Here is a 25,693-nt window from a genome sequence, read left to right as displayed (position 1 = left end):
AGAGTAGGGACACGAAGAAGAGAGGAGAACAGGAGGAGGAGTGAAGAGTAGTGACATGAAGAAGAGAGGAGAACAGGAGGAGAGAAGAGTAGGGACAGGAAGAAGAGAGGAGAACAGGAGGAGGAGTGAAGAGTAGTGACATGAAGAAGAGAGGAGAACAGGAGGAGAGAAGAGTAGGGACAGGAAGAAGAGAGGAGAACAGGAGGAGGAGAGAAGAGTAGGGACAGGAAGAAGAGAGGAGAACAGGAGGAGGAGTCAAGAGTAGGGACAGGAAGAAGAGAGGAGAACAGGAGGAGGAGTGAAGAGTACGGACAGGAAGAAGAGAGGAGAACAGGAGGAGGAGTGAAGAGTAGGGACACAAAGAAGAGAGGAAACAGGAGGAGGAGTGAAGAGTAGGGACAGGAAGAAGAGAGGAGAACAGGAGGAGGAGTGAAGAGTAGGGACAGGAAGAAGAGAGGAGAACAGGAGGAGGAGTGAAGAGTAGGGACAGGAAGAAGAGAGGAGAACAGGAGGAGGAGTGAAGAGTAGGGACAGGAAGAAGAGAGGAGAACAGGAGGAGTGAAGAGTAGGGACAGGAAGAAGAGAGGAGAACAGGAGGAGGAGAGAAGAGTAGGGACAGGAAGAAGAGAGGAGAACAGGAAGAGGAAAGAAGGGTGAGGACAGGAAGAAGAGGAGAACAGGAAGAAGAGTGGAGAACAGGAAGAGGAAAGAAGGGTGAGGAGAGGAAGAAGAGAGGAGAACAGGAAGAGGAAAGAAGGGTGAGGACAGGAAGAAGAGAACAGGAAGACGAGAGGAGAAGAGGAAGAGGAAAGAAGGGTGAGGAGAGGAAGAAGAGAGGAGAACAGGAAGAGGAAAGAAGGGTGAGGACAGGAAGAAGAGAGGAGAACAGGAAGAGGAAAGAAGGGTGAGGACAGGAAGAAGAGGAGAACAGGAAGAGGAAAGAAGGGTGAGGACAGGAAGAAGAGAGGAAAACAGGAAGAGGAAAGAAGGGTGAGGACAGGAAGAAGAGAGGAGAACAGGAAGAGGAAAGAAGAGTGAGGACAGGAAGAAGAGAGGAGAGGAAGAAGAGAGAACAGGAAGAGGAAAGAAGAGTGAGGAGAGGAAGAAGAGAGGAGAACAGGAAGAGGAAAGAAGGGCGAGGACAGGAAGAAGAGAGGAGAACAGGAAGAGGAAAGAAGGGTGAGGACAGGAAGAAGAGAGGAGAACAGGAAGAGGAAAGAAGGGTGAGGACAGGAAGAAGAGGAGAACAGGAAGAGGAAAGAAGGGTGAGGACAGGAAGAAGAGAGGAAAACAGGAAGAGGAAAGAAGGGTGAGGACAGGAAGAAGAGAGGAGAACAGGAAGAGGAAAGAAGAGTGAGGACAGGAAGAAGAGAGGAGAGGAGAAGAGGAAAGAAGAGTGAGGACAGGAAGAAGAGAGGAGAGGAAGAAGAGAGAACAGGAAGAGGAAAGAAGAGTGAGGACAGGAAGAAGAGAGGAGAACAGGAAGAGGAAAGAAGGGTGGGGACAGGAAGAAGCGAGGATAACAGGAGGAGGAGAGAAGAGTAGGGACAGGAAGAAGAGAGGAGAACAGGAGGAGTGAAGAGTAGGGACAGGAGGAAGAGAGGAGAACAGGAGGAGTGAAGAGTAGGGACAGGAAGAAGAGAGGAGAACAGGAGGAGGAGAGAAGGGTAGGGACAGGAAGAAGAGAGGAGAACAGGAGGAGGAGTGAAGAGTAGGGACAGGAAGAAGGGAGGAGAACAGGAGGAGTGAAGAGTAGGGACAGGAAGAAGAGAGGAGAACAGGAGGAGTGAAGAGTAGGGACAGGAAGAAGAGAGGAGAACAGGAGGAGGAGAGAAGAGTAGGGACACGAAGAAGAGAGGAGAACAGGAGGAGGAGAGAAGAGTAGGGACAGGAAGAAGAGAAGAGAACAGGAGGAGGAGAGAAGAGTAGGGACAGGAAGAAGAGAGGAGAACAGGAGGAGGAGAGAAGAGTAGGGACATGAAGAAGAGAGGAGAACAGGAGGAGGAGAGAAGAGTAGGGACAGGAAGAAGAGAGGAGAACAGGAGGAGGAGAGAAGAGTAGGGACAGGAAGAAGAGAGGAGAACAGGAGGAGTGAATAGTAGGGACAGGAAGAAGAGAGGAGAACAGGAGGAGTGAAGAGTAGGGACACGAAGAAGAGAGGAGAACAGGAGGAGGAGTGAAGAGTAGGGACAGGAAGAAGAGAGGAGAACAGGAGGAGTGAAGAGTAGGGACAGGAAGAAGAGAGGAGAACAGGAGGAGGAGAGAAGAGTAGGGACAGGAAGAAGAGAGGAGAACAGGAGGAGGAGAGAAGAGTAGGGACAGGAAGAAGAGAGGAGAACAGGAGGAGTGAATAGTAGGGACAGGAAGAAGAGAGGAGAACAGGAGGAGTGAAGAGTAGGGACAGGAAGAAGAGAGGAGAACAGGAGGAGAGAAGAGTAGGGACACGAAGAAGAGAGGAGAACAGGAGGAGTGAAGAGTAGGGACAGGAAGAAGAGAGGAGAACAGGAGGAGTGAAAAGTAGGGACAGGAAGAAGAGAGGAGAACAGGAGGAGTGAAGAGTAGGGACAGGAAGAAGAGAGGAGAACAGGAGGAGGAGAGAAGAGTAGGGACAGGAAGAAGAGAGGAGAACAGGAAGAGGAAAGAAGGGTGAGGACAGGAAGAAGAGGAGAACAGGAAGAAGAGTGGAGAACAGGAAGAGGAAAGAAGGGTGAGGAGAGGAAGAAGAGAGGAGAACAGGAAGAGGAAAGAAGGGTGAGGACAGGAAGAAGAGGAGAACAGGAAGACGAGAGGAGAAGAGGAAGAGGAAAGAAGGGTGAGGAGAGGAAGAAGAGAGGAGAACAGGAAGAGGAAAGAAGGGTGAGGACAGAAAGAAGAGAGGAGAACAGGAAGAGGAAAGAAGGGTGAGGACAGGAAGAAGAGAGGAGAACAGGAAGAGGAAAGAAGGGTGAGGACAGGAAGAAGAGGAGAACAGGAAGAGGAAAGAAGGGTGAGGACAGGAAGAAGAGAGGAAAACAGGAAGAGGAAAGAAGGGTGAGGACAGGAAGAAGAGAGGAGAACAGGAAGAGGAAAGAAGAGTGAGGACAGGAAGAAGAGAGGAGAGGAGAACAGGAAGAGGAAAGAAGAGTGAGGACAGGAAGAAGAGAGGAGAGGAAGAAGAGAGAACAGGAAGAGGAAAGAAGAGTGAGGAGAGGAAGAAGAGAGGAGAACAGGAAGAGGAAAGAAGGGTGAGGACAGGAAGAAGAGAGGAGAACAGGAAGAGGAAAGAAGGGTGAGGACAGGAAGAAGAGAGGAGAACAGGAAGAGGAAAGAAGAGTGAGGACAGGAAGAAGAGAGGAGAGGAGAACAGGAAGAGGAAAGAAGAGTGAGGACAGGAAGAAGAGAGGAGAGGAAGAAGAGAGAACAGGAAGAGGAAAGAAGAGTAGGGACAGGAAGAAGAGAGGAGAACAGGAGGAGTGAAGAGTAGGGACAGGAAGAAGAGAGGAGAACAGGAGGAGGAGAGAAGAGTAGGGACACGAAGAAGAGAGGAGAACAGGAGGAGGAGAGAAGAGTAGGGACAGGAAGAAGAGAGGAGAACAGGAGGAGGAGAGAAGAGTAGGGACAGGAAGAAGAGAGGAGAACAGGATTAGGAGAGAAGAGTAGGGACATGAAGAAGAGAGGAGAACAGGAGGAGGAGAGAAGAGTAGGGACAGGAAGAAGAGAGGAGAACAGGAGGAGGAGAGAAGAGTAGGGACAGGAAGAAGAGAGGAGAACAGGAGGAGTGAATAGTAGGGACAGGAAGAAGAGAGGAGAACAGGAGGAGGAGTGAAGAGTAGGGACAGAAGAAGAGAGGAGAACAGGAGGAGGAGTGAAGAGTAGGGACAGGAAGAAGAGAGGAGAACAGGAGGAGTGAAAAGTAGGGACAGGAAGAAGAGAGGAGAACAGGAGGAGTGAAGAGTAGGGACAGGAAGAAGAGAGGAGAACAGGAGGAGGAGAGAAGAGTAGGGACAGGAAGAAGAGAGGAGAACAGGAAGAGGGAGTGAGGACAGGAAGAAGAGGAGAACAGGAAGAAGAGTGGAGAACAGGAAGAGGAAAGAAGGGTGAAGAGGAGAGGAAGAAGAGAGGAGAACAGGAAGAGGAAAGAAGAGTGGGACAGGAAGAAGAGGAGAACAGGAAGACGAGAGGAGAAGAGGAAGAGGAAAGAAGGGTGAGGAGAGGAAGAAGAGAGGAGAACAGGAAGAGGAAAGAAGTGAGGACAGAAAGAAGAGAGGAGAACAGGAAGAGGAAAGAAGAGTAGGGACAGGAAGAAGAGAGGAGAACAGGAAGAGGAAAGAAGAGTAGGGACAGGAAGAAAGAGGAGAACAGGAAGAGGAAAGAAGGGTGAGGACAGGAAGAAGAGAGGAAAACAGGAAAGAGGTGAACAGGAGGAAGTGAGGACAGGAAGAAGAGAGGAGAACAGGAAGAGGAAAGAAGAGTAGGGACAGGAAGAAGAGAGAGAGGAGAACAGGAGGAGGAAAGAAGAGTAGGGACAGGAAGAAGAGAGGAGAACAGGAACAGGAAGAGGAGAAGAGTAGGGACAGGAAGAAGAGAGGAGAACAGGAGGAGGAGTGAAGAGTAGGGACAGAAGAAGAAGAGAGGAGAACAGGAGGAGGAAAGAAGAGTAGGGACAGGAAGAAGAGAGGAGAACAGGAAGAGGAAAGAAGAGTAGGGACAGGAAGAAGAGAGGAGAACAGGAGGAGGAAAGAAGAGTAGGGACAGGAAGAGGAGAGGAGGAGAACAGGAGGAGAGAAGAGTAGGGACAGGAAGAAGAGAGGAGAACAGGAGGAGGAGAAGAGTAGGGACAGGAAGAAGAGAGGAGAACAGGAGGAGGAGAGAAGAGTGGACAGGGACAGAGAAGAGAGGAGGAGAACAGGAGGAGGAGAGAAGAGTAGGGACAGGAAGAAGAGAGGAGAACAGGAGGAGGAGAGAAGAGTAGGGACAGGAAGAAGAGAGGAGAACAGGAGGAGGAGAGAAGAGTAGGGACATGAAGAAGAGAGGAGAACAGGAGGAGGAGAGAAGAGTAGGGACAGGAAGAAGAGAGGAGAACAGGAGGAGGAGAGAAGAGTAGGGACAGGAAGAAGAGGAGAGGAGAACAGGAGGAGTGAATAGTAGGGACAGGAAGAAGAGAGGAGAACAGGAGGAGTGAAGAGTAGGGACAGGAAGAAGAAGAGAACAGGAGGAGAACAGGAGGAGGAGAGAAGAGTAGGGACAGGAAGAAGAGAGGAGAACAGGAGGAGTGAAGAGTAGGGACAGGAAGAAGAGAGGAGAACAGGAGGAGGAAGAAGAGTAGGGACAGGAAGAAGAGAGGAGAACAGGAGGAGAGAGAAGAGTAGGGACAGGAAGAAGAGAGGAGAACAGGAGGAGTGAAGAAGTAGGGACAGGAAGAAGAGAGGAGAACAGGAGGAGGAGGAGTAGGGAAAGAGAGGGAACAGGAGAAGAGTAGGGACAGGAAGAAGAGAGGAGAACAGGAGGAGGAGAGAAGAGTAGGGACAGGAAGAAGAGAGGAGAACAGGAGGAGTGAAGAAGTAGGGACAGGAAGAAGAGGAAGAGAGGAGAACAGGAGGAGTGAGAGAAGAGTAGGGACAGGAAGAAGAGAGGAGAACAGGGAGAAGAGTAGGGACAGAAGAAGAGAGGAGAACAGGAGGAAGAAGAGTAGGGACAGGAAGAAGAGAGGAGAACAGGAGGAGGAGAGAAGAGTAGGGACAGGAAGAAGAGAGGAGAACAGGAGGAGAGAAGAGTAGGGACACGAAGAAGAGAGGAGAACAGGAGGAGAGAAGAGTAGGGACAGGAAGAAGAGAGGAGAACAGGAGGAGGAGAGAAGAGTAGGGACAGGAAGAAGAGAGGAGAACAGGAGGAGAGAAGAGTAGGGACAGGAAGAAGAGAGGAGAACAGGAGGAGTGAAGAGTAGGGACAGGAAGAAGAGAGGAGAACAGGAGGATTGAAGAGTAGGGACAGGAAGAAGAGAGGAGAACAGGAGGAGGAGCGAAGAGTAGGGACACGAAGAAGAGAGGAGAACAGGAGGAGTGAAGAGTAGGGACAGGAAGAAGAGAGGAGAACAGGAGGAGAGAAGAGTAGGGACACGAAGAAGAGAGGAGAACAGGAGGAGAGAAGAGTAGGGACAGGAAGAAGAGAGGAGAACAGGAGGAGGAGAGAAGAGTAGGGACAGGAAGAAGAGAGGAGAACAGGAGGAGAGAAGAGTAGGGACAGGAAGAAGAGAGGAGAACAGGAGGAGGAGCGAAGAGTAGGGACACGAAGAAGAGAGGAGAACAGGAGGAGAGAAGAGTAGGGACACGAAGAAGAGAGGAAAACAGGAGGAGGAAAGAGGAGTTAGAGAACAGAAGAGGGTAGTTGTGTCAATGGACCTGTAGAGGAGGACTCGGTATCAGACAGAGTGTGTGGACAAGTCCTTGTAGAGGAGGAGAGAAGAGGAGGAGAGAGGGAATGGACCTGTAGAGGAGGACTCGGTATCAGACAGAGTGTGTGGACAAGTCCTTGTAGAGGAGGAGAGGAGAGAAGGAGAGAGGGAATGGACCTGTAGAGGAGGACTCGGTATCAGACAGAGTGTGTGGACAAGTCCTTGTAGAGGAGGAGAGGAGAGAAGAGAAGAGGAGGAGAGAGGGAATGGACCTGTAGAATAGGACTCAGTATCAGACAGTGTGTGGACAAGTCCTTGTAGAGGAGGAGAGGAGAGGAGAGAAGAGGAGGAGAGAGGGAATCAACCGCAAGAGGGGATAAGAGAGTTGGTGTCTGTCTGTGTAATCATATTCCGAGACACAGTGGGTCTCTCTCACTGCGGGACATGTTTTCTCCAGCCTGTTTGTGTTGCAGTGCACATTGTGGATACACACTAATTACAGACCCACAGATCTCATCATAGACCACCTTAAATCGTTCTCTCTCTCCCTCTTTCTCCCACGCTCTCTCTCTATCTCTCCCTTTCTCTTGTTTTCCCTCTCTATCTATCTATCTTTCTTTTTTATTTATTATTTTAATTTCACCTTTATTTAACCAGGTAGGCAAGTTGAGAACAAGTTCTCATTTACAACTGCGACTTGGCCAAGATAAAGCAAAGCAGTGTGACACAGACAACAACACAGAGTTACACGTGGAGTAAACAATAAACAAGCCAATAACACAATAAACAAGTCAATGACACAGGAGAAAAAATATATACAGTGGTGCAAAAGGCATGAGGAGGTAGGCAATGAATAGGCCATAGTAGTGAATAATTACAATTTAGCAGATTAACACTGGAGTGATAAATGAGCAGATGATGTGCACCTAGAGATACTGGTGGGCAAAAGAGCTGAAAAGTAAATAAAAACAGTATGGGGATGAGGTTGGTAGATTGGGTGGGCTATTTACAGATGGACTAAGTACAGCTGCAGCGATCGGTTAGCTGCTCAGATAGTTGATGTTTAAAGTTGGTGAGGGAAATAAAAGTCTCCAACTTCAGAGATTTTTGCAATTCATTCCAGTCACTGGCAACAGAGAACTGGAAGGAAAGGTGGCCAAATGAGGTGTTGGCTTTAGGGATGATCAGTGAGATATATCTGCTGAAACGTGTGCTACGGGTGGGTGTTGTTATCATGACCAGTGAACTGAGATAAGGCAGAGTTTTACCTAGCATAGATGTATAGATGACCTGGAGCCAGTGGGTCTGGCGGCGAATATGTAGCGAGGGCCAGCTGACTAGAGCATACAGGTCGCAGTGGTGGGTAGTATAAGTTGATTTAGTAACAAAATGGATGGCATTGTGAGAGACTGCATCCAGTTTTCTAAGTAGAGTATTGGAAGCTGTTTTGTAGATGACATCGCCGAAGTCGAGGAGCGGTAGGATAGTCAGTTTTACCAGGGTAAGTTTGGCAGCGCGAGTGAGGGAGAATTTTTTTGCGAAATAGATAGCCGATTCTAGATTTGATTTTGGATTGGAGATGTTTAATGTTTAATATGAGTCTGGAAGGAGAATTTACAGTCTAACCAGACACCTAGGTATTTATAGTTGTCCACATATTCTAGGTCGGAACCGTCCAGGGTGGTGATGCTAGCCGGGCGCGTCTGAGGAGCGAATGGTTGAAAAGCATGCATTTGGTTTTACTAGCGTTTAAGAGCAGTTGGAGGCCACGGAAGGAGTGTTGTATGGCATTGAAGCTCGTTTGTAGGTTAGTTAGCACAGTGTTCATGGAAGGGCCAGAGGTATACAGAATGGTGTCGTCTGCGTAGAGGTGGATCAGGGAATCGCCCGTAGCAAGAACGACATCATTGATATATACAGAGAAAAGAGTCGGCCCAAGAATTGAACCCTGTGGTACCCCCATATAGACTGCCAGAGGTCCGGACAACATGCCCTCCGATTTGACACACTGAACTCTGTCTGCAAAGTAGTTGGTGAACCAGGCAAGGTAGTCATTTTAAAAAACAAGGCTATTGAGTCTGCCGATAAGAATACGGTGAATGACAGAGTCGAAAGCCTTGGCCAGGTCAATGAAGACGGCTGCACAGTACTGTCTTTATCGATGGCAGTTATGATATTGTTCAGTTCTTTGAGTGTGGCTGAGGGTCACCCGTGACCGGCTCGGAAACCGGATTGCACAGCGGAGAAGGCACGGTGGGATTCGAAATGGTTAGTGATCTGTTTATTAACCTGGCTTTCGAAGACTTTAGATAGGCAGGGCAGGATGGATATAGGTCTGTAACAGTTTGGGTCTAGGGTGTCACCCCCTTTGAAGAAGGGGATGACCGCGGTAGCTTTCCAATCTTTAGGGATCTCGGGCGATACGAAAGAGAGGTTGAACAGGCTGGTAATAGGGGTTGCAACAATGGCGGCTGATAGTTTTAGAAAGAGAGGGTCCAGATTGTCTAGCCCAGATGATTTGTACAGTTCAAGGTTTTCCAGCTCTTTCAGAGCATCTGCTCTCTGGATTTGGGTGAAGGAAAAGCTGGGGAGGCTTGGGCGAGTAGCTGCGGGGGGAGTGAGCTGTTGGCATGGGGATGGAGTAGCCAGGAGGAAGGCATGGCCAGCCGTTGAGAAATGCTTATTGAAATTGTCTATTATCATGGATTTATCAGTGGTGACCGTGTTACCTAGACTCAGTGCAGTGGGCAGCTGGGAGGAGGTGCTCTTGTTCTCCATGGACTGTACAGTGTCCCAAAACTTTTTGGAGTTAGAGCTACAGGATGAAAATTTCTGCTTGAAAAAGCTAGCCTTTGCTTTCCAGACTGACTGCGTGTATTGGTTCCTGACTTCCCTGAACAGTTGCATATCGCGGGGACTATTCGATGCTATGGCAGTCTGCCACAGGATGGTTTTGTGCTGGTCAAGAGCAGTCAGGTCTGGAGTGACCCAGGTGCTATATCTGTTCTTAGTTCTGCCTTTTTTGAACGGGGCATGCTTATCTAAGATGGTTGAGGAAATTACTTTTAAAGAATGACCAGGCATCCTCGACTGACGGGATGAGGTCAATATCCTTCCAGGGTACCCTGGCCAGGGCCATTAGAAAGGCTGCTCGCAGAAGTGTTTTAGGGAGCATTTGACAGTGATGAGGGGTGGTTGTTTGACCGCGGATCCATAGCGGATACAGGCAATGAGGCAGTGATCGCTGAGATCCTGATTGAAAACAGCAGAGGGCAAGTTGGTTAGGATAATGTCTATGAGGGTGCCCATGGTTACTGGTTTAAGGTTGTACCTGGTTGGTTCCTTGATGATTTGCGTGAGATTGAGGGCATCTATCTTAGATTGTAGGACTGCCGGGGTGTTAAGCATATCCCAGTTTAGGTCACCTATCAAATCAAATCAAATATATATATATAGCCCTTCGTACATCAGCTGATATCTCAAAGTGTTGTACAGAAACCCAGCCTAAAACCCCAAACAGCAAGCAATGCAGGTGTAGAAGCACGGTGGCTTGGAAAAACTTCCTAGAAAGGCCAAAACCTAGGAAGAAACCTAGAGAGGAACCAGGCTATGTGGGGTGGCCAGTCCTCTTCTGGCTGTGCCAGGTGGAGATTATAACAGAACATGGCCAAGATGTTCAAATGTTCATAAATGACCAGCATGGTCGAATAATATTAAGGCAGAACAGTTGAAACTGGAGCAGCAGCACGAAGCCGTGGAGTAGTCGCTACTACGCTAGCACAGGGTTTAAAGTTCGTAGGCCGGAGGCCGGTTGAAGGCACAGCGGATGGAGTATTCGTCTGCAGACCAGTCGTGGTGGTGCGGCGGGGCGCCGTATCGACAAAGGATCCAAGCCAGATGGCGAAAGAGGCATTGTAGTTGTAGTAATTTAGTTTGCTAGCCTGGAGATGCGCCTGGCTCATGGCTAACTGGTGCTAGCTTTGGGGCAGGGGCATTAGCCGCTATAGCCACTCGGTAGCAGCGGTGATTCGGTGCCAAGGTCCAGAGTTTACGGCAAGGATCCGGTGGAGTAGTGTGTTCTTGCCGTGTTTGTGTGGAGTCCGGGTGAACAACTGAATAGGCCGGGAGGTGGGCCTCAGGGGTAGCTTCAGTATTGGGTAACTCGGTTGGTGCTAGCTAGCTGTGAAGATCAGGAGTAATGGTCCAGGGATTATGGCAGGAATCCAGGAATCCAGCGTTGTAGTGGAGAGACAATCCGGTACTGGTAGACTGGCGAGTATTATCCAGGCTAAAAAAAATCTATAAAAAAAATGTCTGGTGTCTGTGTAGAAGGTAAAGGCCGCTAGCAGTGGCTAACAATAACTAAATAGCTTGTAGCTAATTAGCTGGTTAGCTTCTGATGGCTAGGTGGTCCTTGCTATAAGGTAATAGTGGTTCCGTATCACATTGGGTGAGGCAGGTTACCTGAAGCCATAACTGAATTAAAATGGAAAAGAGATTGAAAATAAAATTGAAATATATACAAAAAAAGACGAAAAATACAAAAGTACACGAGAGGACGAACAAAACACGTCTGCACTCCTTCTCTCTCTCTCTCTCTCTCTCTCTCTCTCTTTCTCACAGACACACGCACACACACACATGCGCCACACCCTCTGCCAACGCAGTTGCTATGCAACAGCTGCAATAAAGAAAGGGGAGAAAGTGTGCATTGAGCCAGTCAGTGTTCCACCTCTCTCTCTCACATCTGACCCCAGTCTCACATCAAGTCAACCAAGCATGGATCTCCACGATGGGAAGGCTGCCCTATCATCCAACCTGAGAGGTAAACTACAAAGCAAGATCAGTGGTGGATAAAGTATCCAAATGTCCTTCCTGAGTAAAAGTCAAGATAACTTAATAGAAAATGACTCAAGTAAAAGTGAAATTCACCCAGTAAACTTGTGCTACCTCTCCGGTGCTCTAGGTCACCAGGCTGCTCGTTATGGCGCACACCTGTCACCATTGTTACGCGAACCTGCGCATCGTCAGACTCACCTGGACTCCGACACCTCCTTGATTACCTGCCATATCTACTGTTGATGTCGGAAGTTTACATACACCTTAGCCAAATATATTTAAACTCTGTTTTTCACAATTCCTGACATTTAATCCTAGTAAAAAAGTCCTGTCTTATGTCAGTTAGGCTCACCACTTTGTAAGAATGTGAAATGTCAGAATAATAGTAGAGAGAATTATTTATTTCAGCTTCTATTTCTTTCATCACATTCCCAGTGGGTCAGAAGTTTACATACACTCAATTAGTATTTGGTAGCATTGCCTTTAAATTGTTTAAATGGGGTCAAACGTTTCGTGTAGCCTTCCACAAGCTTCCCACAATAAGTTGGGTGAATTTTGGCCCATTCCTCCTGACAGAGCTGGTGTAACTGAGTCAGGTTTGTAGATGTCCTTGCTCGCATACTCTTTTTCAGTTCTGTCCACAAATTTTCTATAGGATTGAGGTCAGGGCTTTGTGATGGCCACTCCGATACCATGACTTCGTTGTCATTAAGCCATTTTGCCACAACTTTGGAAGTATACTTGGGGTCATTGTCCATTTGGAAGACGCATTTGCGACCAAACTTTAACTTCTTGACTGATATCTTGAGATGCGGATTCAATATATCCACATAATTGTCTGTCCTCATGATGCCATCTATTTTTTGAAGTGCACCAGTCCCTCCTGCAGCAAAGCACCCCAACAACATGATGCTGCCACCCTCGTGGTTCACGGTTGGGAGGGTGTTTTTCGGTTTGCAAGCCTCCCCCTTTTTCCTCCAAACTTAAGGATCATTATGGCCAAACAGTTATATTTTTGTTTCATCAGACCAGAGGACATTTCTCCAAAAAGTATAATTTTTGTCCCCATTTGCAGTTGCAAACCGTAGTCTGGCTTTTTTTAATGGCGGTTTTGGAGCAGTGGCTTCTTCCTTGCTGAGCCACCTTTCAGGTTATGTCGATATAGGACTCGTTTTACTGTGGATATAGATACTTTTGTACCTGTTTCTTCCAGCATCTTCAGAAGGTCCTTTGCTGTTGTTCTGGGGATGATTTTCACTTTTTGCACCGAAGTACATTCATCGCTCAGAGACAGAACGGTTCCCCTTCCTGAGCGGTATAACGGCTGCGTGGTCCCATGGTGTTTATACTTGCGTACTATTGTTTGTACAGATGAACGTGGCACCTTCAGCCATTTGGAAATTGTTCCCAAGGATGAACCAGACTTGTGGAGGTCAACAATTTTTTTTCTGAGGTCTTGGCTGATTTAATTTGATTTTCCCATGACGTCAAGCTAAGAGGCACTGACTTTGAAGGTAGGCCTTGAAATACATCCGCGGGTAGACCTCCAATTGACACAAATGATGTGGATTAGCCTATCAGAAGATTCTAAAGCAATGATATAATTTTCGGGAATTTTCCAAGCTGTTTAAAGGCACAGTCAACTTAGTGTATGTAAACTTCTGACCCACTGGAATTGTGATACAGTGAATTATAAGTGAAATAATCTGTCTGTAAACAATTGTTGGAAAAATTACTTGTGTCATGCACGAAGTAGATGTCCTAACCAACTTACCAAAAACTATAGTTTGTTAACAAGAAATTTGTGGAGTGGTTGAAAAACGAGTTTTAATGACTCCAACCTAAGTGTATGTAAACTTCCAACTTCAACTTTATTCCACTCTTTTTGGTTCCATTCACCAGGCCTCATTGTTTCTGTTTCATGTCTGTGCGTTGTTCGTGGTTCTTGTTTTGTATCATCTTCCGTTTATTTGATTAAAACACTCCCTGAACTTACTTCCTGACTCTCGGCGCACATCGTTACAGAATAACACCTCACCTAAGGGAAGCATCAGGGAGTGTTGTTTTGTTTATTGTGTCGCTGTGGATGACGTCGGGTCCAGGAGCCGCTACAGGCTCCCCTGCCTCAGCCGGTCTGTCAGGTTCCCACGCCTCAGCCGGTCTGTCAGGTTCCCACGCCTCAACCGGTCTGTCAGGTTCCCAAGCCTCAGCCGGTCTGTCAGGTTCCCACGCCTCAGCCGGTCTGTCAGGTTCCCACGCCTCAGCCGGTCTGTCAGGTTCCCACGCCTCAGCCGGTCTGTCAGGTTCCCACGCCTCAGCCGGTCTGTCAGGCTCCCACGCCTCAGCCGGTCTGTCAGGCTCCCACGCCTCAGCCGTTCTGTCAGGCTCCCACGCCTCAGCCGGTCTGTCAGGTTCCCACGCCTCAGCCGGTCTGTGAGGTTCCCACGCCTCAGCTGGTCTGTCAGGTTCCCACACCTCAGCTGGTCTGTCAGGTTCCCACGCCTCAGCCGGTCTGTGAGGTTCCCACGCCTCAGACGGTCTGTCAGGTTCCCACGCCTCAGCCGGTCTGTCAGGTTCCCACGCCTCAGCCGGTCTGTGAGGTTCCCACACCTCAGCTGGTCTGTCAGGTTCCCACGCCTCAGCCGGTCTGTGAGGTTCCCACGCCTCAGACGGTCTGTCAGGTTCCCACGCCTCAGACGGTCTGTCAGGTTCCCACGCCTCGGCAGTTGACAGATTCCTCACTTCAGCAGGGGTAAATAAAGCATGTGTTTAGTGAGTCCGCCAGATGAGATGCAGCATTCAAAATGTAAAGAGTACTTTTGGGTGTCAGGGAAAATGCATGGAGTAATTATTATTTATTATTTAGGAATGTAGTGCAGTAAAAGTTGTCAAAATTATAAATTGTAAAGTAAAGTACAGATACCCCCAAAATCTACTTAAGTGGTACTTTCAAGTGTTTTTACTTAAGAAATGTACACAACTGCCAAAAATACATTTCTAGGTTTAAGCTTTCTTAATGGACAATAGTCAGTAGTTATTTCTGTTTTTTTATATTAAAGTTAGCCGGCTAACTCATTGATCCTGCTTAGCAATATACCCCTCTAGTTGTTGACTGTATTTGTTGTGTCTGTTCTGTTAGTTGGCTCTCTTTTTGTGTCGTGTATGTGTGTGTGTGAAAAAGACATTGAGAACAAAACATTTTCTAACGTGTCATTTGCTTTTTGTTAAATTATTATCCACTAATGTTTTTCTGACAGTCAACCACCTGTGTCAGAAATCACATTCTTTTCCCTATGTAGTGCACTACTTTTAACCAGACCCCTATGTGGTTAACCCAATAAGGCCCCTTGTCAAATGTAGAGCACTATACAGGGAATAGGATGTGATTTCAGTATTCCAGAAGAGCCGCAGGACTGATGTCTTACTTCCTGGATGGTGACATCATCCCATGGGCCCTGTCCTTCCGAGACACTTGATTGGTTACAGGTCACCTCCAGCGACATGCTCCCTGACAACACCAGTCCTATCTCTAAACACGTGTTGCTAGCCTTTGTTGCCAGGGAAACAAACCCGAGGTGAGCTTCTTGTTTTCCTAGATCTGACAAGAAGAAAGAAAAGCTCTATCTTTTCTTATTTTGTTTATCCTGATACTCGCTAGGCTCGGCTCGGGTCGCCATGGAGACCAAACACTTGTTTTCGGAAAAGGGCGGGGTAAGGTGGTAACTGGTGAACATTATGATTCAGACCCACCATCTAACACTCAGCTAAATAGGCTCCTGAGTGGTGCAGCGGTCTAAGGAACTGCATCTCAGTGCTACAGGTAATCATTACAGACACCCCGGTTCAAATCCAGGCTGTATCACAACTGTATCACAACTGGCTGTGCTTGGGAGTCCCATAGTGGGCGATGCACAATTGCCCCAGGTTTGGCCGGTCTAAATGAGTATTTGTTCCTAACTGAGTTGCCTGGTTAAATAAAAAACGAAATAATACTAACTCTCACCTGCTGTGTTGATGTTTGGTTGATCATCTCAGTTATCTGTCATCTTTGTCCCTCCCTACAGAGCTGTGTGTGTGTGTGTGTGTGTGTGTGTGTGTGTGTGTGTGTGTGTGTGTGTGTGTGTGTGTGTGTGTGTGTGTGTGTGTGTGTGTGTGTGTGTGTGTGTGTGTGTGTGTGTGTGTGTGTGTGTGTGTGTGTGTGTGTGTGTGTGTGTGTGTGTGTGTGTGTGTGTGTTCCCTCATGCCTGTCTTGCTGGAATGCCAGATGTCTCCTTGTCCACACCAACACCCCACAATTCTTGAAACAGAGGTGTTCATCGCCTCAACGAATGAATAACCCCTCCTTGTAGACAGAAACACACACACACCAAGTGTGTCCCCCTAATTCGTCCCAGGGTCCCTAAGTCAGACACAAATCTAGTGTGTCCCCCTAATTCGTCCCAGGGTCCCTAAATCAGACACAAATCTAGTGTGTCCCCCTAATTCATCCCAGGGTCCCTAAGTCAGACACAAATCCAGCAGCATTACATGAAAAGCCCTGGTATTAGGCAGCCTGTGTTTAAATACGTTTGCAAGTCTCCTTATCTGTGGGGAGAGAGCTTAATTTGCATGGGGGCTGTGGGCTAGGGGGATTTGAGAAAAGATGGAGGGCTTTGTAAAGAGACCGACTGGTGTCTGTGATGAATGGGACGGGATGGAGGGTGTGGATGCTTCGGTACTGTCGCTGTCACTAACTGGGCAAGAGGTGTGTGGTGCAGAGCAGGGAGTGGACCACTCTGCTGCAGACGAGGCTGGCTTTTGTCTCAATGAATCACCGCGTCATGGTCGTCACTTCACTTCGGGTGTGCTGGAGCAGGGCTAGAACAAAATGCTGCACACACTGTTAAGTCAGCATTGTTGAGCTGTGACTCCACTGTACCCCAGAGGTTATGAGAAGACAGTTGGCGTCATCACATTGTAAACTAAACACATCATAACACACTATCTGTTTGGAGGCTTTTGTGACTGCATGGAGGCAAGGTATTGAAGTTAGCTTGCTTTCCATGCAGAAGCCACTGCTGACAAAGCTCCTGCAAATGCCAATCTATGTGACTCCCCCTCGCCCCGTCTCTCTCTCTCTCTCTCTCTCTCTCTCTCTCTCTCTCTCTCTCTCTCTCTCTCTCTCTCTCTCTCTCTCCCTCCCTCCCTCCCTCCCTCCCTCCCTCCCTCCCTCCCTCCCTCCCTCCCTCCCTCCTCCCCCTCCCTCCCCCTCCCTCCCTCCTCCCCCCTCCCTCCCTCCCTAATGTTCCCTCCACTGGGCCCTCCTCCGTTAGGAGTCTACCTATGGCACCTCCTGAGCTGGGGAGGAGAGAGAGAAAGAGAAGAGAAGAGAGAAAGAATATATTCCCTCCCTACCATTCACTCCCTACCCTGAAGTTGGAAGTTTCCCTCCCTAGCCAAATACATTTAAACCCTCCCTGACATTTAATCCTGGCCCTCCCTCTTAGGTAAGTTAGAATCCCTTTATTTTAAGAATGTGACATGTTAGAATAATCCTAAAGAAATGTTAGAATAATCCTAAAGAGATTTATTTCAGCTTTTATTTATTTCCCCATTCCCCCATTTCCCTCAATTAGTATTGGGTAACCTGCCCTCCCTCCCTCCCCCCTGACCCCTCCCTCCCTCAGGTTTCCCTCCCTCTCCCCCTCCGTTACAAATGAGGCTGCGGTAAAGTTAATGTTCTGTTTCCACTGGGCTAATTCCTTTATCATTTGTTAGGAGTCTACCTATGGGGTCATTGTTCATTAGGGGAAGACCCAGGAACTTCCTGACTGATGTCTTGAGATGTTGCTTCAATATATCCACATAATTTTCCTGCCTCACGATGCCATCTATTTTGTGAAGTGCACCAGTCCCTCCTGCAGCAAAGCACCCCCACACTATGATGCTGCCACCCCTGTGCTTCACGGTTGAGATGATGTTCTTCGGCTTGCAAGACTCCCCCTTTTTCCTCCAAACATTATGGCCAAACAGTTCTATTTGTGTTTCATCAGACCAGAGGATATTTAAAAAAATAATAATAATCTTTGTCCCGATGTGCAGCTGCAAACCGTAGTCTGGCTTTTGTTTTATGTTGGTTTTGGAGCAGTGGGTTCGTCCTTGCTCAGCGGCCTTTCAGGTTATGTCGATATAGGACTTGTTTTTATTGTGGATATAGATACTTTTGGACCTGGATTTTCCCGACAAAAATACTGACCGAATGATTTCATTTCTTTCTGAACAGAGAGCATAATTCTATAACTTTATATATCAACACTGACTGAATGATTTAATTTCTTTCTGAACAGAGAGCATAATTCTATAACTTTATATATCAACACTGACTGAATGATTTAATTTCTTTCTGAACAGAGAGCATAATTCTATAACTTTATATATCAACACTGACTGAATGATTTAATTTCTTTCTGAACAGAGAGCATCATTCTATAACTTTATATATCAACACTGACTGAATGATTTAATTTCTTTCTGAACAGAGAGCATCATTCTACAACTTTATATATCAACACTGACCGAATGATAACTACTTTATTGAGGGAAGTAATGTACTACGACTGTGACATGTGGTTGTCTCACCATCTCTGGATCAGAGCGTCTGCTAAATGACTCAAAATGTGTAACAGCGGGGAAGAGATTAGCATGTGAATGTGTGTGAAAACATACTAGCCTGCCTCTCCGTGTCTGATAGAGGTATGCCTGGTGTCTCGACAACTGTGACGCCATCATCTTCTGTTTCAGAGATGAGCACAAGCCTTGTTAGATAGTTCAATGACCCTTCTCAGGAGAACAGAGCAGCACAGTGCTACACTGTAGTGTTTATGTGTGTGTTTGTCCCTGTGTGGGTGCATACGTTTGTTGTGTGTGTGTGTGTGTGTGTGTGTGTGTGTGTGTGTGTGTGTGTGTGTGTGTGTGTGTGTGTGTGTGTGTGTGTGTGTGTGTGTGTGTGTGTGTGTGTGTGTGTGTGTGTGTGTGTGTGTGTGTGTGTGTGTGTTTGCATGCGTACCTATACAGTGTATCCTGTTTAATTGATTACACAGACAGAGAGAGGGAGGGGGAGAGAGAGACAGAGAGAGAGACAGAGAGAGAGACAGAGAGAGGGAGGGGATGAGAGAGAGACAGAGAGAGAGAGAGAGAGAGAGACAGAGAGAGAGACAGAGAGAGAGAGAGAGAGAGAGAGAGAGAGAGAGAGAGAGAGGAGATGAGAGAGAGACAGAGTGAGAGAGAGAGAGAGGGGATGAGAGAGAGACAGAGAGAGAGACAGAGAGAGTGAGACAGAGAGAGAGAGAGAGAAAGAGAGAGACAGAGAGAGAGAGAGAGAGAGAGAGAGAGAGAGAGGATGAGAGAGAGACAGAGAGAGAGAGAGAGAGAGAGAGAGAGAGAGGGGGGGAGCGAGCCTTGGGCATTTTAATTGCTTTGAAACTAGGTTAACCAGAGGGAAGAATTAGCTGCATGTGGAGTGAATACAAAGGAGGAGGAGAGGAGAGGTAGAGAAGAGAGGAAAGAGTATTGCATGAGAGATAAGAGAAGGGGAGGAGAGGTAGAGAGAGGAAAGGAGCTGTAGAGGGAGAAGTTTGAGTAGTGTGTGTGTGTGAGTGCGTGCATGTGTGTGTGTGTGTGTGCGTCAGGTTTTCCTTTCTGAATATGTGGCGCCGGACATTAGACCAGCAGAATTTAAATTAGACCAGACATCTGAGACATGTACCAGACTCGTATGCATTGGGTATGCAACCTGACTCGGGTGTAGACCCAAGGTGCTCCGAAATCCCATTTAGATTATGGTAATTGATCTTAACAGAACATGTAAATGGTGGATGCAATGGCGCACTTTGAAGCTGTTAGAATAATTGTACATATTAACTTTTCCCTCAGCCACCAAGAGGACTAATGAACAGTGAAATCAAGCACCTATGCATACGCAACGCACCAGTATGAAGTTGTTGGGGAAGTACATTTTCACCAGAAAAATTTATATAATCATTCCATGTACCATTGCATTTGCAGACTAATGTAATATGGTCTACTATTCCTAATGTGATGCATGGAGAGTCATAACTTAGGCTAAAAATATAACTCAATCACTGTTCGCAAACAAAGAGAAGACAGTTCAATGTAGAGTATGAGCACATATAGAGTAGAGGCCAGGGCTACATGCTGCATCAGATGCATTTCTTCTTTTATTTCTAAATTAGACTCAACTTTATTGTCATTGAACAAGTACAAGTACAACGAAATGCAGTTAGCATCTGACCAGAAGTGCAAATTTGCACAGGAAAAACACATTTCATGCAATTCTACTACACTTTAAATAACTGGAGACATTTTGGTGAATGTTTTATTTAATGCGACAAATTACAGGGTAGCCTACTTTGACAAATAGATCAATAAAAACACCGTTGTCCATACAACAGGCCTACGAGAACAGGACACACAAATATAATTATTGTCCATTAAGAAACTTTTAAGTAGCACTGATCCAACAATGATAAAGAGTGAATATGTGCAGGGAGCACTCACTGATGATATGGAGCACTCACTGATGATATGGAGCACTCACGGTGGATAAAGAGCACTCACTGATGATATGGAGCACTCACTGATGATATGGAGCACTCACTGATGATATGGAGCACTCACTGATGATATGGAGCTCTCACGGTGGATAAAGAGCACTCACTGATGATATGGAGCACTCACGGTGGATATGGAGCACTCACTGATGATATGGAGCACTCACGGTGGATATGGAGCACTCACTGATGATATGGAGCACTCACGGTGGATATGGAGCACTCACTGATGATATGGAGCACTCACTGATGATATGGAGCACTCACTGATGATATGGAGCACTCACTGATGATATGGAGCACTCACTGATGATATGGAGCACTCACTGATGATATGGAGCACTCACTGATGATATGGAGCACTCACTGATGATATGGAGCACTCACGGTGGATAAAGAGCACTCACTGATGATATGGAGCACTCACGGTGGATATGGAGCACTCACTGATGATATGGAGCACTCACGGTGGATATGGAGCACTCACTGATGATATGGAGCACTCACGGTGGATATGGAGCACTCACTGATGATATGGAGCACTCACAGGTGGATATGGAGCACTCACAGGTGGATATGGAGCACTCACAGGTGGATATGGAGCACTCACAGTGGATATGGAGCACTCACAGTGGATATGGAGCACTCACAGGTGGATATGGAGCACTCACAGGTGGATATGGAGCACTCACAGTGGATATGGAGCACTCACAGTGGATATGGAGCACTCACAGGTGGATATGGAGCACTCACAGGTGGATATGCAGCACTCACAGGTGGATATGGAGCCCTCACAGGTGGATATGGAGCCCTCACTGTGGATATGGAGCACTCACGGTGGATATGGAGCACTCACGGTGGATATGGAGCACTCACGGTGGATATGGAGCCCTCACAGTGGATATGGAGCACTCACGGTGGATATGGAGCACTCACGGTGGATATGGAGCACTCACGGTGGATATGGAGCACTCACGGTGGATATGGAGCACTCACAGTGGATATGGAGCACTCACGGTGGATATGGAGCACTCACGGTTGATATGGAGCCCTCACTGAGGATATGGCAGGAAGACTCTGCTGCTGCCAATAAGATAGTTGTTTGCTCGATTAACCTGATCATTTTGAGAACTAAAATACTAATTAGAGTATTTTCATTGTCTTCTCCTTACAGCAATAGCCATTTGCTCTACAAGCTATGTTTTACCCCCCAATTTAACTTGAAAATATTGTGATATTGACACAGTCTCAACTCAACAATAGCCTGTATTGTATTTGCCTCAGGGCGCTGAATTTCCTTTCAACTTTCTTTCTAACTGCAATTTAAAACAGGCTAGGGGAAGATAATTATCTAATTATCCGCTGTGGCCAAGTCATGGTTTAGTAGCATATTCTGAATTAGTTTATTCATTTCTGTATAGAGAGAAGTAGGCTAATTACGCTATATCATTTTAACAATTCAATTTACTTTAGGCAAAGCTTGGCTTCCCCTAGCCTTATGGATGTGTCGTCTATGAGCCTGTGTCAATCTACTGCCCCCCACAGTAGAAAAGTTTACCTATTCTATCGGTCAGCTTGTCGAGAAAGAAATAACCCAAACAGACTCTGGGACAGTTGTGGGACGATAGAGCCCATATTCATACAACCAGTAGACATAACATACAAAAACACACGTTAAAAAGCTATGAATCTGATGCAACACATCAGAACGTTTAGCTTCTAATATTGATAAACTATTATTTCTTCACGTTATTAACGCAGCGATGCAGACAAGGCAGGAGCTACGAGTGAATGTTCATGTTGGCTACCCGACAATGACAGACAGTTGATGACCAATAGAACAGAGGAAGCTGGTTTCAATGGCAAAGCCTTCATAAAATAACTACCTCCACTGATATGGTGTGATGTTGCCGTGGCTACTGAGAATCAAGCTACAACATGCCTCATAAAATAACTACCTCCACGGATATGGTGTGATGTTGCCGCGGCTACTAAGAATCAAACTACAACATGCCTCATAAAATAACTACCTCCACGGATATGGTGTGATGTTGCCGCGGCTACTAAGAATCAAGCTACAACATGCCTCATAAAATAACTACCTCCACGGATATGGTGTGATGTTGCCGCGGCTACTAAGAATCAAGCTACAACATGCCTCATAAAATAACTACCTCCACGGATATGGTGTGATGTTGCCGTGGCTACTAAGAATCAAGCTACAACATGCCTCATAAAATAACTACCTCCACGGATATGGTGTGATGTTGCCGTGGCTACTAAGAATCAAGCTACAACATGCCTCATAAAATAACTACCTCCACTGATATGGTGTGATGTTGCCGCGGCTACTAAGAATCAAACTACAACATGCCTCATAAAATAACTACCTCCACGGATATGGTGTGATGTTGCCGTGGCTACTAAGAATCAAGCTACAACATGCCTCATAATATAACTACCTCCACGGATATGGTGTGATGTTGCCGCGGCTACTAAGAATCAAACTACAACATGCCTCATAATATAACTACCTCCACGGATATGGTGTGATGTTGCCGCGGCTACTAAGAATCAAGCTACAACATGCCTCATAAAATAACTACCTCCACGGATATGGTGTGATGTTGCGGAGGCTACTAAGAATCAAGCTAAAACATGCCTCATAATATGTGGTAAAACATTCAAGTTTCAAAAAATTAAGTAGCTATACTTTTTGAAAATGCATATAGTTCCTCTAGCTCATTGAAACGTGATGTGTGACGCGTTGACGAAGTCTGCCTTGCGCTGTCTGTCTTCTGTTGCATTTGAATGGGGAAGTGGTCAGATGACGGGACGGGGCTGCTACGGTATCTCTACTGTACGATTGTTCTGCTAGCACAGACTGGAATTACGTTCCATGATTGATCCAATGGCATTGAGGAGTTTATCCCAACCAGAAGCCATTGATGTTAGGCAGCAACATCCGCACCGAGCTAAAGGCTAGAGCTTCTGCTTTCAAGGAGTGGGACACTAATCCGGACACTTATAAGAAATCCAGCTATGCCCTCAGATGAAGCATTGAACAGGCAAAGTATCAATACAGGACTGATTGAATCCCACTCCACCGGCTCAGACGCTTGTCAGATGTGGCAGTGCTTGCAAACTATTAGGGACTACAAAAGGAAACCGAGCCACGGACTGTTCAGTGACGCTAGCCTACCAGACAAGCTAAATGCTTTTAATGCTCACTTCGAGGTAAGCAACACTGAAGCAACACTGAAGCATGCATGAGAGCACCAGCTGTTCCGGACGACTGTGTGATCACGCACTTTGTAGCCGATGTGAGCAAGACCTTTAAAAAGGTCAACATTCACAAGTCCCCGTGGCCAGATGGATTACCAGGGCGTATACTCAGAGCAAATTATTATTTCATTTTTTCACCTTTATTTAACCAGGTAGGCAAGTTGAGAACAAGTTGTCATTTACAACTGCGACCTGGCCAAGATAAAGCAAAGCAGTTCGACAAAAACAACAACACAGAGTTACACATAAACAAACATACAGTTAAAAACGCAATAGAAAAGAAATGCAATGCTCTGACCAACACAACAAAGATAATTACCTTCAGGTTGTTCTCCCACTATTCCTGGTACCTGTCAAGGGACTTGCCCCATCACAGTCTTTAGGGTCTGGTTGGTCCATTAACCAAACCTGGAGGAGGGGGTAGGATATGGAGGAAGAAAAAAACTAAACATCTCTCTCTCTCTCTCTCTCTCTCTCTCTCTCTCTCTCTCTCTCTCTCTCTCTCTCTATATATATATATACTATTGAACTTTGTTGTAGTCAAACAAAGCAAACCGTACAAAACAACCTATCAGGGCAAAATGTTAATTGGGACACTTACCGATCAGTTGCCATGGTGAAACAACTGATGGGCTTCAACTCCGGCAACACAGTCTTCACCCTCTCACTACTGACCTTTCTCTCTAAACTCCCCAAACTATAATCTTGCAATAAAGCCGAATTTAGGGGATGTCAGGAATGCAATATGAACAACCTGTCAATACATCGTGAAGCATCTGCACGACTCTAGCGCCATCTATCATGAGGACTACACTGTTACAGTTTTTCTCAATTTGACCATTTCTGAAACCTTGCTCCATTTCCTGAAAACATTAAACACAAAACCTCATCTTCAAGCACTATTTACATAACCTCTGACTCCTCTCGCATAAATTAATAATTCGCCTCAAAACAGTTTTACCTGTGTTCAAAATCAAACACTGCTCTCAAATCATAGACCAAGTGATCAAAATGATATACACCCTCAAGCAGTCAGTAAACAATACACTGAAAAATAGAAAACACATTATTCAAAACATACAATCCTCAGGGAGAAGTACATTTTTTATCGAAAAAAATATTCATATTTTTCCATCATTGCATTTTGATGATCGAAAACATGTTCTATCATAGTAGCTCAAAATTGATCAGAAATTACTACTCTGCTTTGCTCTTTGCAATGTTTGTTTTTCCTCCTCCTTGTACCCCTATTTTTACAGTACTGTACCCTGCATCTCACAAACTTGTCGTTTGTCTCTGTGATACTGTAATTCTTGTTCTTTGTTGATATGAACCTGCAACCAGTCAAAATCTATTGAGCAGTCAGTACTGTTAATAAATGGAAAGCACAATGTTCAGGGCCATACAACCTGTCCATTGTACAGTAAACAGCCTACAATGCACTGTACTACAGTATACAATACTACAAGGGACAAGAATCAAAGGAGTAAACATGTGATCAATGTGCTTCTTCTTGTCTTTGGGCTGAGTCAGGCCAGAGCACTTCGTCGACATCACAAGCTATATTGTCCCTCCTGAGGCAACGGGGGAAGAAGCCTCTTGTGTGCCATATCCAGCCCTGACATGATTCCTCACCTATATCACCACAGGCTAAATCCATGGCTTGCAGCAGGTTTACTCTGGTGTAGGGTTGTCTATCATACACTTTCCATCTCCAAGAGGAGAAAAACTCCTCAATCGGATTCAGGAAAGTTGAGTATGGAGGGAGGTACAAGATCATAAACTGGCCAGTCAGCCAATCAGGCAAACTGCCCATTCCCTTACCTGAGCAGCTCGGTGGAAACTGACATTGTCCCACACTGAAATAATGTTGCGTGCAAGTGCGACATGGTGACTCAGGTCGGCCAGCTGATCAACAGGTTTCTGCAAAGAAAGAGCCAACTGTAGTGAGTACCGATCGATAATTTGTCCCTAACCTGGTAGGAACAGTGTAAACTGCTGATATATATATATGTTTAGATGCATGCCAGCAAAGCCACGACACAACACTAAACAATACATTAATTGCACTATAACGGTGACAAACGGTACCCACAAACTGTTAGGGCCTAGATAAAGCTGTCCCAACAGCAGTCCCAACACCTTACAACTGTGTCTTTCCAAATCATTTCCATTCAATTGATGTTACCACCGGAGGACTCAAATCAAGCTGTTAGAAAAATCTCAAGGATGATCAATGAAAACAGGATGCACCTGAGCTCAATGCCGAGTCTCAACTTCGCCCCTCAACAGAGTGAGGTGAGGAGAACTTCACCCCTCAACAATGTGAGGTGTAGAGAACTTCACCCCTCAACAATGTGAGGTGTGGAGAACTTCACCCCTCAACAATGTGAGGTGTGGAGAACTTCACCCCTCAACAATGTGAGGTGTGGAGAACTTCACCCCTCAACAGAGTGAGGTGAGGAGAACTTCACCCCTCAACAATGTGAGGTGAGGAGAACTTCACCCCTCAACAATGTGAGGTGTAGAGAACTTCACCCCTCAACAATGTGAGGTGTGGAGAACTTCACCCCTCAACAATGTGAGGTGT

The sequence above is a fragment of the Oncorhynchus keta genome, chromosome 35 (assembly GCF_023373465.1).
Source record: "Oncorhynchus keta strain PuntledgeMale-10-30-2019 chromosome 35, Oket_V2, whole genome shotgun sequence".
NCBI classification, from domain to species: Eukaryota; Metazoa; Chordata; class Actinopteri; order Salmoniformes; family Salmonidae; genus Oncorhynchus; species Oncorhynchus keta.
The sequence above is the reverse complement of the archived record's forward strand: the minus strand, read 5'-3'. Positions refer to the sequence as shown.